A 13,442-nucleotide genomic window follows, 5' to 3' on the forward strand; every position below is an offset into this window, starting at 1 on the left:
AGTAGATGAATGCAGAATACAAAAAGTTGGCGATATTATGACAACAACAAAAACAAGTAAGATTAGTTTAAACATATTTGATGATAAACGATTTTATGTAAATAATATTAAAAGCTATCCTCATGATGCAAATCTATATCTGTTCAAAAGAGATTTAATAAAAATGATCCACCAAGCATCATTAGATTGAGACAAAGACCTACTGGTTAATAATATTCTAGAACTAACCATTAATGATGATAGAAAGTTAATTGAAGTTGCTATTATATTATATAACGAGCTTTGTTAATTTTTATAACAAATAATTATAGACCTAATTCATTCATTACATCCATATGGTTGGTAGTTAGTATATTATAAATCCTTATCTGAGCCATATATTTTTCCATAATGTCTCCCATGATTGTATTCTTATATAGTGTAGCTCCAGCTATTATATTTTTATTATATTCTAGAAATTTTATTATCTTCTTAGCCCCATCTACATATTTAGAAGAAGTTGAAATTATTAAATTATCATGATTTGGTTCCTTAATATGATCAATAAACTCATCTATAGTATTACAACGTCTTCTACAAGCTAAACATCTTTTTAGATTAAGAGAGAAGCTGTTTTCATTATCCATTTTTTACTCTTATTATAATTTTTCATTACATATAAAATGACTAAACTAGATAAACTTATAGAATTAAACAATCTAGAAAAACAGAAGAAATAGATTAGAAGATAAATTAATACAACAAGAATATTATGGTGAAATTGAAGAGTTATTTGATCCTCTAACCAAAACTTTAAACGCAAACATTGAACAGAATCTAGCATTAAGTGAACAAACATTAAGAGCAATAGATTGGCAAAATCAAGAGTTAGATAAACAAACTAAGAAGATCGAGCAAGCTGGTTCCCAGTTTAATGAAACTGCTTCGCAGATGCGTGAAACTGCTTCGCAGATTGGTGAAACGTTAAACGGGACCATAAAGCAAACTCAAGGTATAGCACCAGTTTATGCTGATACAAAAACAGCCAAACTTCTTCATGACATGGGGGCTCAAACTTATCCTCATTTAAAATTAGAACTCGTAGATTTACCTAGTAGGAGATATAAAATGAATGGTGTTGATATAACTCTAGAGCAGGGCGCATTTTTAGGTAAGGATAATGTATATGAGTTTTCAGAAGGATTTACTGATTTTCTTACTAAAACCAATGTAACATATGATGATAAGGTTGAGGAAGATGAAAACAAAATTTAAAGGTTTTTAAAGGATGTTAGATATGATTTAGGAAAAGGGGATAAGAAAAGCGCTAGATATAGAACAATAAAACGTATAATGGAGGTAAGAGATGATATATTTGGCAGGGGATTAATTAGCAACCCAGATCAACAAAGTTGCCACCACTACGTGGATCAGGGAACCTGCTTTGCAGATCCAAATAATTTAGTAGAAAGACTAGAATTTTTAATACTAGAAACAAAAGCTGGTCATGATGGATTATATGATGAAATGCTAGATATATCTAAGCAACTATTATCTATGAATATTATTAATCAAGACCAACTAGATAATTTTGTTTTTAACTATGGTAAATGATCGAAGTTATCAGGGAACCTGCTTGGCTAGCCACGAGCAGAGCTCGTTCGCAGATGACTATGTCCATAAATAAAACGATAGAAAAACAACAACAACAACTAGCTAAAGAAGTATTCAGTCCTCGACTAACAAAGTTTAGAAGACAAAGAATAATACCATTATATAAAGATGAAACATGGTCAGCTGATTTAATTGACAAGTCATCTCTAAGTAAATACAACAATAATTATAAGTTTATATTAACAGTTATAGATATATTCACAAAATATGCATGGGCTATTCCTTTAAAGAATAAATCTGGTTTATCTATAACTAATTTTTTAAGATAGTATTAAGTGAATATCCACAAGGTGGCTCTGAACCTAGAAAACCAGAAAAGTTATGGCTAGATAGAGGTAGTGAGTTTTACAATAAAACATTTAAATCTTTACTTAAAGAATATGGAACCGGCAAAGCCGCTTCAGGGATAGAGCTATATTCTACTTATAGTGATTTAAAGACTGTGTAGAGATTTAATAGAACATTATTTCACATAATAAAAAAACCAATGTTCATCAATGGAGATGGTAATTGGGTAAATATATTAAATGATGCTGTTGTAACATATAACAATAACATTCACTCAACAATTAATATGACACCAGTTGATGCTTCTAATAATCCTGATAAAGTTAAATACTATGTTAATTCTACCAAAGCAACACCAAAATTTAAAGTTGGTGATTATGTTAGAAATGTAGATAAACGTAATATCTTATCTAAAGGTTACAATTCTAATTGGAATAGAGAATTGTTTAAAGTGAATGAAGTTCTAAAAACACATACACCAACATATAAAACAGAAGATATTAATGGAGAGATAATAAAAGGCAAATACTATGAACATGAACTATTAAAATCCGAGTTTGACTTTGAATCTAATAATAAAGTTTTAGAATCAATAAATATAGACCTACTGTCCTAAGTCTAATTATAATTCTAAGTCTAAGTCTAATTGTAAGACTAATTATAAGTCTAACTACAAGACTAATTATTATTCTAATTATATGTAAACAAATACAAAGATGACAAGAAATAGATTCAATCAAGCTAAACATAAATGAACATCAACATCAACAAACAACTTAACACTAAGTAAGGCTCGTGGGTTATTCCTAGAAGGTAATGATAATATTGATATGAAGGATACCTATAAAATTACAAATGAACATCCTCCGATAGATGAAAAAGATGTTAATAAAGAGTATTGTGACAATAACTTATTATCCTCTTCTAATAAAATAGACTTTTTAAGTAGAAACATAACTGAACTAAGAAAGGGTGACTTTGATAAAGTTACAACTAAAACATTACAACTAAATGAAACACAAGTTAATGAAGAACTAATTAATGAGTTTATTGAATCAACAAATGAAGTCAGAAATACTGTTAAGTTTTGTAATAAAGCTGCTCTCTAGTTAATCTCTAAATATAATCAATTAAAGCAAGAATTTGATAATAATAAGTTTAATCAGAATATAACTAACATACACTTAGATGAAATGTTTACTAACGGTCTGAGAGAAATGAAAGAATACAATAAATCTCTTAGAGGTGTTATAGTACAATATATAATTGCTATACTTTTACAAAGTAAGTTACTTGATAATAAAGAGAAAGACAGACTTGAGATGCATTATAGTTTTAATCAAGAAGATATAATGAAAGAAATAGAAAGAGTTTTTACTAATAAAAATAAGCAAAGCAATGACCAATCCAACAGCACCGAGTGAGAGATTACTATATCCAGATTTGTCATCAGTATCAGAAAGATTGATAAACGAAAAGATTCAAGCTAATAATAAATTTAACAACAATATTATATTATAAAAGATATTAGAAATTATTATGAAACTGAAACTAATAACTTTAATAAGAAGTTAGGTAGATATAAGAATTATATTAACATAGCTGAGATAACAGAAATAGTATTATCATCAATAGCAACAACTGCAACAACAACATCAGTTTCATTAACAGGTATAGGATTAGCTTATTCTATACCAACAGCTTTTGCTACAGCAACTGTTTGTGGTTCATTATCAAAAACAGTTAATACTAAAATTAGAAATAAAATTATAAAGTATTCACAAATGTATATTTTAATTAAACAGTTTAGTGATAAGTTTATTAAACTATATACTAAATCAATGAATGCTAATAAAATAGATAATGATGAGTATAATGAATTTGTCAAGTTATATGAGGATTATAAGAAGAAGAAAAACAAGCTGAGTATTTTTTTAGATTAAAGATATTAGTGCTTAGTAATAACAATGGTTTTAGTAATAATAATATTAGTATTGATATTTATCGATAAATATATAATCATAATCATAGCTATAATCATAATCATAAACATAATATAATCATGGATATAATCATGGATATAATCATAATCATAATCATAAACATAGTCATAAACATAAATATAAACATAATCATAATCATAATCAAATAATTATCTTTTCTTTGTACCTAAGTAACCCTCTACCTTTTTGTACTAACTTTATACCTTCACCAGTAGTTGCAAATTTAATAAAATCAGGTGTGGCCGCTAGAGCTGCTTTAGGGTTTCTAGATGCAGCTGCACTTCCTATTTTACTTGCTATTTCTAATGCTCTTACTGGATTATTAGCTACTTTCTTTCCAAAGTTAACTGTAGCCCTACCAACACTTTTAAAGAAATCTTTAAGTCCTTCTGCTTCTATTGTTGCATCAGATACTGTCATTGATTTATTCCATCTACATAAAACACAATTACCTTTTAACATCTTAGTTCCTTTTGAAGTAATAGCTCCTCTTATATTAACAGTACCACTATAATGTCTACCTCCAACACAATATGAATTAGTTTTGAACTTATTTAAAAGAGTCATTTCTATATATAAAAAATAATGGAAGTCAAAAAGTATAATCCCTTTGTTATTATTCAGCCTAAACCCACGGGTTCCACCCGCGAGCGAAGCTCGAAGACTGAGCCTAAGCCCAAGGTTAGACCTAAGCCTAAGATTAAGCTTGAAGCTGGAGGCTTAGCTCTAGAGAATAAAAAGAAATTAGATATTATTTATGCTAAAGGTTTTGTTAATACTAATAATAAATAGTTGGGTATTAACAAGAGTAACAATTAGAGCTGACTAGCTATAAGTATAAGTATAAGTATATGGTTATGTATAAGTAAAAGTATATAATTATAACAATAACTATATTATACTATAATTATAAATTATCGCTAGATTTATATCTAAAATTATAATTATCGCTAGAGTTATATCTTTGACTTAAATTATAACTATGATATAATAGACCTTCGGTCATTAATCTCTACGAGATTATATCAACCATCTTATTACCATCACTATTAACACTAATAACCTTTCTAGTTAATACTAATGCATGACATATTACATCAGCAACTGCAGCACTAAATTTAAAATTAAGTTGTAGTGGTTGTGGACCTATATGATCCCTTTGATATCTAGTATCAAATACATATATTCTATAACTACTCTTGAATGTTCTATCATTTATATATGGTTTTATATTATGTGGTAGCCCATTATAATTTTTATTAAAGCTAACAATCTCTTTAAAAGCCTCATTATTATTATTGGTACCATAATTAATGTTCATTCTATCCTCGGGATAAAACTCACTACCAATCTTACAATAACATTCAGTAACATTCATTACATCAAATGTACTTGCATCATGAGTTTGTTCATTAACATTATTATTTTCAAAACCAACTACGTTATATTGCGGTCTTTCCATACCACTTTCCATACCAAGATCAAACAAGAAGTTAGTAGCATTGGGTACATTCTTATAAAATGTCTTTCTTTCATAATAACTAAAGTCTACATTATTCTTTTTATTTAATCCTTTCTGCACAATAATTCTATTATCATTACTAGGATCAATACTAGGTAAAAACCATGATATATCTCTAATTTCTATATTACCATCATTGGCAACTGCACCAGGATTAGCATTAACTCTATATAGAGCTCTATCATTATTATTCCTTTTTAATATTAGTTTAAATCCTAAACCATATGTAATCTTTTCTAAATCATTTACGAAACCAAATAGATCACTCATCTTAATCATCATATACATATGACCTCGTTGTGCAGCAATATGGTCACCTTTAAGTTGACTATCTCTATTGCCTTAATTTTTAACAAAACCACTCTCATTCTCATCACCAGTACTAGTTAATAACTTATACATCAATAGATTAGGATGACAATGATCTATATATTCAATAGTCCTACCACCACTAGTTTCAAGCTTAATTGAACTAAACAATGCCATCATACCATAATTAACTAATCTGATATTAGCATCATTAGCAAATACACCACCAGCATCATCTGATACAACAAACTCTATCTCTAGATATGAATCATGTATATTTAAGTGATTCTCTTCTCTATTGAGTATGATATTAATATTGGTATTAACTGTATTCATTGTTGCTAGATTATTAGGTCTATATTTTATAATCTTACTTTTATGTATATCATTATTATAACCATAAATTGTATCCAAATTAAAATCCATTTTTATTAGATAAAAAATGACAGACAACTTGATTTTATATGAACTGCAAAATATACACGAAGGTTTAATTAAAACTAAAGAAGAGTATACACTTAACTTAAGAATGATAAAACCAACAGAAAAGTTTAACTTTAGTGAACCTATACTTAATACAACAAAATTAGGTTTAATTATATTATCTGTTTATAATTCGGTGTTTAATGTGAATAGGAGAAATAATCAATTCTTATATGCTAGTACTGTTATAGAAGATGATGAAGCTTTACCACGGGCTCTTAGCTCTGACCCTAACCTTAACCCTATCTCTACCTCAAGCCCAAACATTACATCTATACTTAATTATAATTATAAAGGAATCCCGTTGCTATATTCAACTATTACACCGGGAGCATATGAGTTAACTGACATAGCAGAATTAATAAAAGAAGAAACTGATGGTAATGTTATAATAGAACCTGATAAGAATACGATGAAATGTTTAATGGAAATAAAACAAGGAGCACTCAGCTTTGATATAGAAAACTCACTAGCCTCATTACTAGGATTTAGAAAAAAAATTTATAAAAAAGGTAGATATAAATCTCAGAAAATTATTGATATTATGGGTTTTAGTACTATTAACATTCATTGTAATGTGATATCTGGAGCTAAAGAAAATGGTAAGGATACAGAAATACTATATACTTTTAATCTAACTGAACCACCAAGTTACTTGATAAATATTATAGCAACTAATATCTTGTATCAAAATGTAACTAAAGATAGAATAGAATATATTGAGTTTCATATTAAAGATGAGCATGGGAGACCTATAGACTTTAATGGTGATGTATTAAGTTTTACTTTACATCTGTGTTAACAACTTCGTTGATCTGATTTACACATACACTTATCTGCGAAGCAGGTTCCCCCGATACTTGTACTTACACTTATCTACGAAGCAGGTTCCCTGATACTTGTACTTAGACTTAGACTTACACTTAAACTAAACTACAAAACTCTCCGATCCCAATTAATTCTTAGTTTACCATTAATATTTTTTTTTAGTTATATCAATGACAATATAATTATAAGGCTCTTTCCATACCTTATTACATATATTAGCAAAATCATTATAACTAAGTTCAACATTATTAAAGAAATCTTGATATATAGATATGAGGATTTTACCTCTCTGTTCAAATAAAATAAATAGATTAGTTTTCTCTAACACTCTGCCTATCCAGAGAGAACAGGTTTTGATTAATATATATCATATTACAGTTATTATGTCTGACTCTACAAAAGTATTCATTACTAACTGGTTCTTTGGCTCTAACATCATCAAATATCATTAGTTTCTTTGGGTAGTCTTTGGGTAGTCTTTGTGTAGTTTATCAGGAGATGGTAAATCTTTTATATCTTTAATAAATTCAACATCTGCTTTTGGGTTTATTCTTTCTATACCATAGTACTGATCACCAGTAGGTCCAATGATGTATAGCTTATCAAAGTATATACTAGCTAGAATTAGTTTTTGCAATAAGAATGTCTTACTACATTCACTAGGACCAGATATTATACATCTAAAGTTATCTGGGAATGCGGCTTCAGTAATTATATCATCATCTTTTAACCATGAATATAGATCATCATTTATGTTTACAGATATCGGTGAATTTGCAAAACAACTCTGTTGAACCGCTTCACGGCTAATTTTCCTATTAGATTTACTCCTTTGATATTTTTCATCAAATAGATATATAAAATTATTATTATCATTATCATTAACATTATCATTAACATTATCATTAACATTATCATTATCATTATCATTATTAGCAAAGCTACTTCGTAGATCTTTATCAATGATAATATCACTATCATTATCATTATCATTATCACTAACATTAACATTATCATTATCATTAACATTAACATTATCATTAACATTAACATTATCGTTAACATCACCTCTACTACAATTCAAACAAAAACACTCATTATATATTCCTGGATATTTACATTGATTAACTAGAATATTCAAAGCACTTTTAATTCTAAATCCTCTATCAATAAGATAGATCACATATAAACAATAAGCCCCACAATAAGATTCATCAAATTGTTGTATTCTCTCATTAGAGCCTAGATCAACATATTCTTCTAAAGATAAAGGTGGAGTTTCTACACCAAAACTATCAAAGTAATTTGTTGGACCACCTTCTCTTCTTATAACTAAAACCCAATGTGTACCTTCAGTTGGATGTAGATTTACAATAATGTTAGAGTTAGGTTCACTTACCATTTCTGGTTCATCATCTCTCATTACAATCTCAATTGGTGTTAGACTTATATCTTTACCTATATCTTTTATTCTGATATCACTCATAGCATTATTATCAATATTAAATTTATTATTGAATTCCTCAAAAGTTAGGATGAGCATTTCTATATAATAAATTAATTAAATCTAAGTCTAATTATAAGTCTAAGTCTAAATCTAAATCAAATCTATATTTATTATATAAAAATGGAAACAGGTAGTGCAGTTTTTATTTTTATTATTATAATTGGAATTTTTTATATAATATATGATTCAAGACCAAGTAAATATACAAAACTAGAAGAAAGCTTTGGTGGATTTATGAATAGGAGTCTAGTTAGATTTGAATATGAAAAGTCACCACTACATACTATTATTTATGGTGGAACTGGAACGGGTAAAACATATTTTATTAGACAATACTTAAAGTTATACTGAGACCATGATCAAGTTCAAGATCAAGTTCAACATCATGTTCAAGATCAAGATCAAGTTCAAGATCAAGTTCAACATCGAGTTCAAGATCAAGATCCGGGAAGCGGCTACACCGATCAAGTTCAAGATCAAGACCAAAGGTCCATAGTTATAGTTTGTAAAGATGACAGAGACTGGATAGATCCTGTGTCTAATAAGTTTTGTACTGGGTTTAATAATTGCGATATAAATATGATCACAAAAAATAATATGCATAAATTTCAAAATTGTGTAATAGTACTTGATGATATGGGTGATAGGTTAAATAAGGATATAGGTTATTATTTTACTGAAGGTAGACATTATAATATTCAAATGATTGTAATGTGTCATAAACCAGCTCAAATAATTAATACAGCAAGAATGAGTTGTGATACTATTTATTTAACAACTTATAATGGACCTGACCTTTTAAAAACTTTAATGAGATATATAAATGTGAACATGACTTCAATAAAATAATTAGTGAATTAAATAGTAACTATTATAATTGTACAGATGGAATGTCAGATGAACTTCGTTATGGTTAATTAAATATAATAAAAAGGAAAATACTTTTATTTTTATTAGTAGTAATAAAACAATGATATATCATTCAACAGTTGGTTTCCTTGATTTAAAAGCACTTAGTTTAAAAGATGATTTAGAAAGAGAAGATATAAATAAACTTATAGCATATATCAAACCACTAATGATTAATGCAACAGATAGAAATGTTATTAATCATGATAATTATCAGTTTTATTGTAATAAACTTCTTACTTTAAATAATATTAAAATTCAGAATGATGTTCTAACTAAAGAAATGATTAAGGGAAAGTGTATGAAAATTTTATCAAATATTGGTGGAATTATAGGCACAGGTTTATTTATATTTAATTCATTTTACCCTGATTCAATATCAAAAAATGCTGGAATTGTAGCAATGGGAGCAAGCACAACGTTGAGTAGAGTAAATACATTAGTTAATGTTGGATATGGAGAAGAGTTGGAAGGTGAAACACGGACAAAGTCCGATTCCTCGATCTGCGAAGCAGGTTCCATGATCCAAGAGGAATATATAGATCGGGGAAGCAGTTATACTGATCAGGGAAGCAGTTTGGTAAACCACGAACAAAGTTCGTATCCTGATCGGTGTAACTGTGACTTCGTCAATGAAGAGATGGGAATTTTGAATAGAAAGGGAGGAAAGTTTTTAAACAAACTATATATAAATAATGAAGAATTTAGAGAAGAGATTATAAATTTTGTTAAAGAAAAAAAGAATTAGACCTTGATTTGATCTTAGATAAGAGATGTAAAACTAATACACTCAATACTTTAGGAAATAAATATTTAGCAGAGTGTATCACATCTAAAGATAATACTAAAGATTTAATTGAAATCATGACTAAATATTATCCACAAAGTTTGTACACCGATTCTACAGCATAGCTAATATTATCTGCGAATTTGCAAAACAACTCCGTTGAGCAGTTTGGTAAACCACGAACAAAGTTCGTTGGAGAACCACGAACAAAGTTCGTTCACTAATAATTTTATCTATTAAAAATGCTTTTACAATGTTTAGAGTGTAACTATAAATGTGGAAACATTGCTGTTTTAAAATATCATTATGAATCATTTCATAAAGATAAAACTGATAAATGTATGTGTGGTAATATAATATTAAGTGGTATTTGTGCTAATGATTTTTCCCCATGGGGTTGTTCTTTAAAAAATGAATCTAGTTCTAGTTCTAATTCTAGTTCTAACCTTAGTTCTAATTCTAATTCTAATTTTAGTTCTAACCCTAGTTCTAGTTCTAACCCTAATTCTAACTCTAGTTCTAACCCTAGTTCTAGTTCTGGTTCTGGTTCTAACCCCAGTTCTAGCTCTAGTTCTGGGTCTATCTATGACTATAACTCTAACTCAGATCCTAACCCCAACCCTAACCCTAACCTTATCCCCAACCCTAACCCTAACCTTATCCCTAACCCTTACCTTAACCCCAGCTCAGAAGTATTAACTAGATGTTGTAATAAGTGTAATTATATAAAACCACTAAACAATTTTGATGAGGGTTATTATACATGTAGAAGTTGTACTTCAGCTAAAGTTAATTGTCCATATTGTACTTCTGTTGTGAGATATGATGGGATACGGGCTCATGTAAAGAAACAACATCCAGATATAGAATTGACTAGGGGATTTTGTAGAAATATAACTGATCGGTGTAACCGCTTCGCGGATAAAACAATTAATCCTAGTTGGCAAAGTCCTAGAGCTGTAAGTCCTTTAGTTATTAACCAAACAGAGGATCTGCGAAGTAGTTTCACTGATAGTTGTTCATGTAAATACTATAATTTTGTATCATTTTTTATTAATAATGGAATAAATATAGAAAGAATAAAAGAAAATATAAATTTTTTGAAAAGTATAGATAATTTGAAATAAAAAGTATAAAAAAATAAAAAAAACATCAAAAAAGAGGGATTCACTCTTTAAGAGCGAAAAAGAGCGATGTTTTCTACTGGGGATCACTCCGAATAAGAGTGAATCACTCTTAAAGAGTGAAATTTAAATTTTGCTTTGATTTTTTGATTTTTTGTTTTTATTTTTGATTTTAATTGATTTTTTTATTGAATTTAGAGTTAATATATAGTAGTGGATGAAACAAGGGATTCAACAAACAGTAAAATTTGGCCCGATTCGACATGCGCGATTAGCGTTAGGAGAAAGGGACAAATTTTACTGGTGGTTGAATCCCTTGTTTTATCCACTACTGCTGAGTGAAGGAAAAATTTTTTAAAATAAAAGACGAAAATCTGCGGAACTATGGGGAAGATTTAATTGGCTTATGGATTGAACTATTGCGTTTATGTTCTTATGATTTAAAATAACGCGCTTTCAACTCGAACTTGTAGTTGTGCTTAGAAATAGTGGACTCATGATTCAAATTTGAGTAATTTTTTCTGACGTTTTCGGATAATGATTTGAACTAGAGCAACAAAGGGAACTGTCCAGACATTGTATTTAACATCTGGAAGGGTACAGCCCCGACAATAAATTGCAAAATCCAGTTGGAACCGCTCACACCGCGAAAAAAATGCTTCAAGTATAGTGCACAAATTGTCAGTTGTATTGCCTTGTTAATGTTTTGATTTGGGTATAGCTGAAAAATAGCAAAATTTACAAGTTTTTTCTGGTTACGAATTTTGGTGTTTAAATGTGGTTTTTAGTTGTATCTTAAAAGAGTGCAAAAGTGTGCTATATTTATATTTAATACTTTTAAATGGTCTACAAGTCGCAGCCATCTCAGTTGTAATTCAGTTTAGTTAAATAATCGTAGACGCCTGTAATAATACTCTTTCAAGAAATACAAGAAACACTTTTTCAGAAAGCTAATATATCTAGTATATAAAACTATTAAAAAAAACTGATGTAAGCTTAATAGAAGCGATGATGCATCAAGTAGTTTTCCCACAAAAAATGTTTTTAATTCAATTGAATTTTGGATTTAAAATGTTGATATCATTTGAATAATTACTGTTATTTTTTGAATAACACTTAATTTAAAAAGTTAAAACAAATTGTGCGTTTTCAAGAGCATGAAAAATCACTTCAAGTCACAATCATTGTCATTTATCAGCTTCATTTTTGAAAGGGTGATAGGTTATGCAATGAAATTACTGCGTTAGTAAGAGAAAAACGGAGAAAAAATGTTTTTTGAAATAAAAAAACAAATGGTCAGAAAACAAATTTGTTCTCATTTGTAGTGTATCGCTCATTTTGAACTCTATTGAACATTTTCTAATTGCATCAAACTATAAATCAGAATTGTTGAAAACAGGTAGTTTGACGAAAATAAGTTTTTCGAAAAATAAATCAATTCTACAAAAATGTGTCGAAGTTTTTTGATGATTTTGATTGAAAAGGTTTCCTAAATTAGCTCCAAAATTTGTCCAAAATCAGTCATATCATTTCATTTGTTCGTCCAAACCGCAATTTTTTGTTTTTATTGCAGAATTTACCTCAGAAAAGGAACCCAAATTATTACGTCAAACAGTTTTCCATTTTTCCTAAGCACCCTAGTCAATGTAGCAAAACAAATTAAAACAAAGGTTGCTTGTGAAAAGTATACTCGGATATAAAAATAGAATTCAATTTTTTTAACAATAAATGATCAGTTAAAACCAAATCTCAGTTCTCGAAAATACTTTGAGCTCGTTTAACGTAGCAAAAAGAATTGTGATTGTTGCTGACGATAACTTACAATGTTTTCTTTTGTATAATCACTCTGTGACTTCACAGTTTTTCAAACAGAGCTGGCCATTTGCGTCAAAACCCTAAAATGAACGTAGAGAAATTTAAACTTCACTTATGAACATGTTTTGTAGGTTCTATGCAAAAATGGGATTGGAACAAAAAGATTTTAAAATTGTTTTGCAGGATTGTTTGTATTGCTTCTGAGTGGAAGAGA

The 13,442-nt window shown here is 28.7% G+C and overlaps 2 protein-coding genes across 2 annotated transcripts in view; both read right to left on the bottom strand.

Moving 5' to 3' along the window:
* Positions 1–13,442, bottom strand: part of LOC142354324 (uncharacterized) — a 498,674-nt gene that overhangs the window by 197,203 nt on the left and 288,029 nt on the right. The window lies entirely within an intron of this gene.
* The window catches only part of LOC142354323 (nicotinamidase-like), a 496,312-nt gene that overhangs the window by 194,847 nt on the left and 288,023 nt on the right, over positions 1–13,442 (bottom strand). The gene's annotated exons all lie outside the window — the stretch shown is intronic.

This window comes from Convolutriloba macropyga, chromosome 15, assembly GCF_964194025.1.
Source record: "Convolutriloba macropyga chromosome 15, txConMacr16.3, whole genome shotgun sequence".
In the NCBI taxonomy this organism is placed as follows: domain Eukaryota; kingdom Metazoa; phylum Xenacoelomorpha; order Acoela; family Convolutidae; genus Convolutriloba; species Convolutriloba macropyga.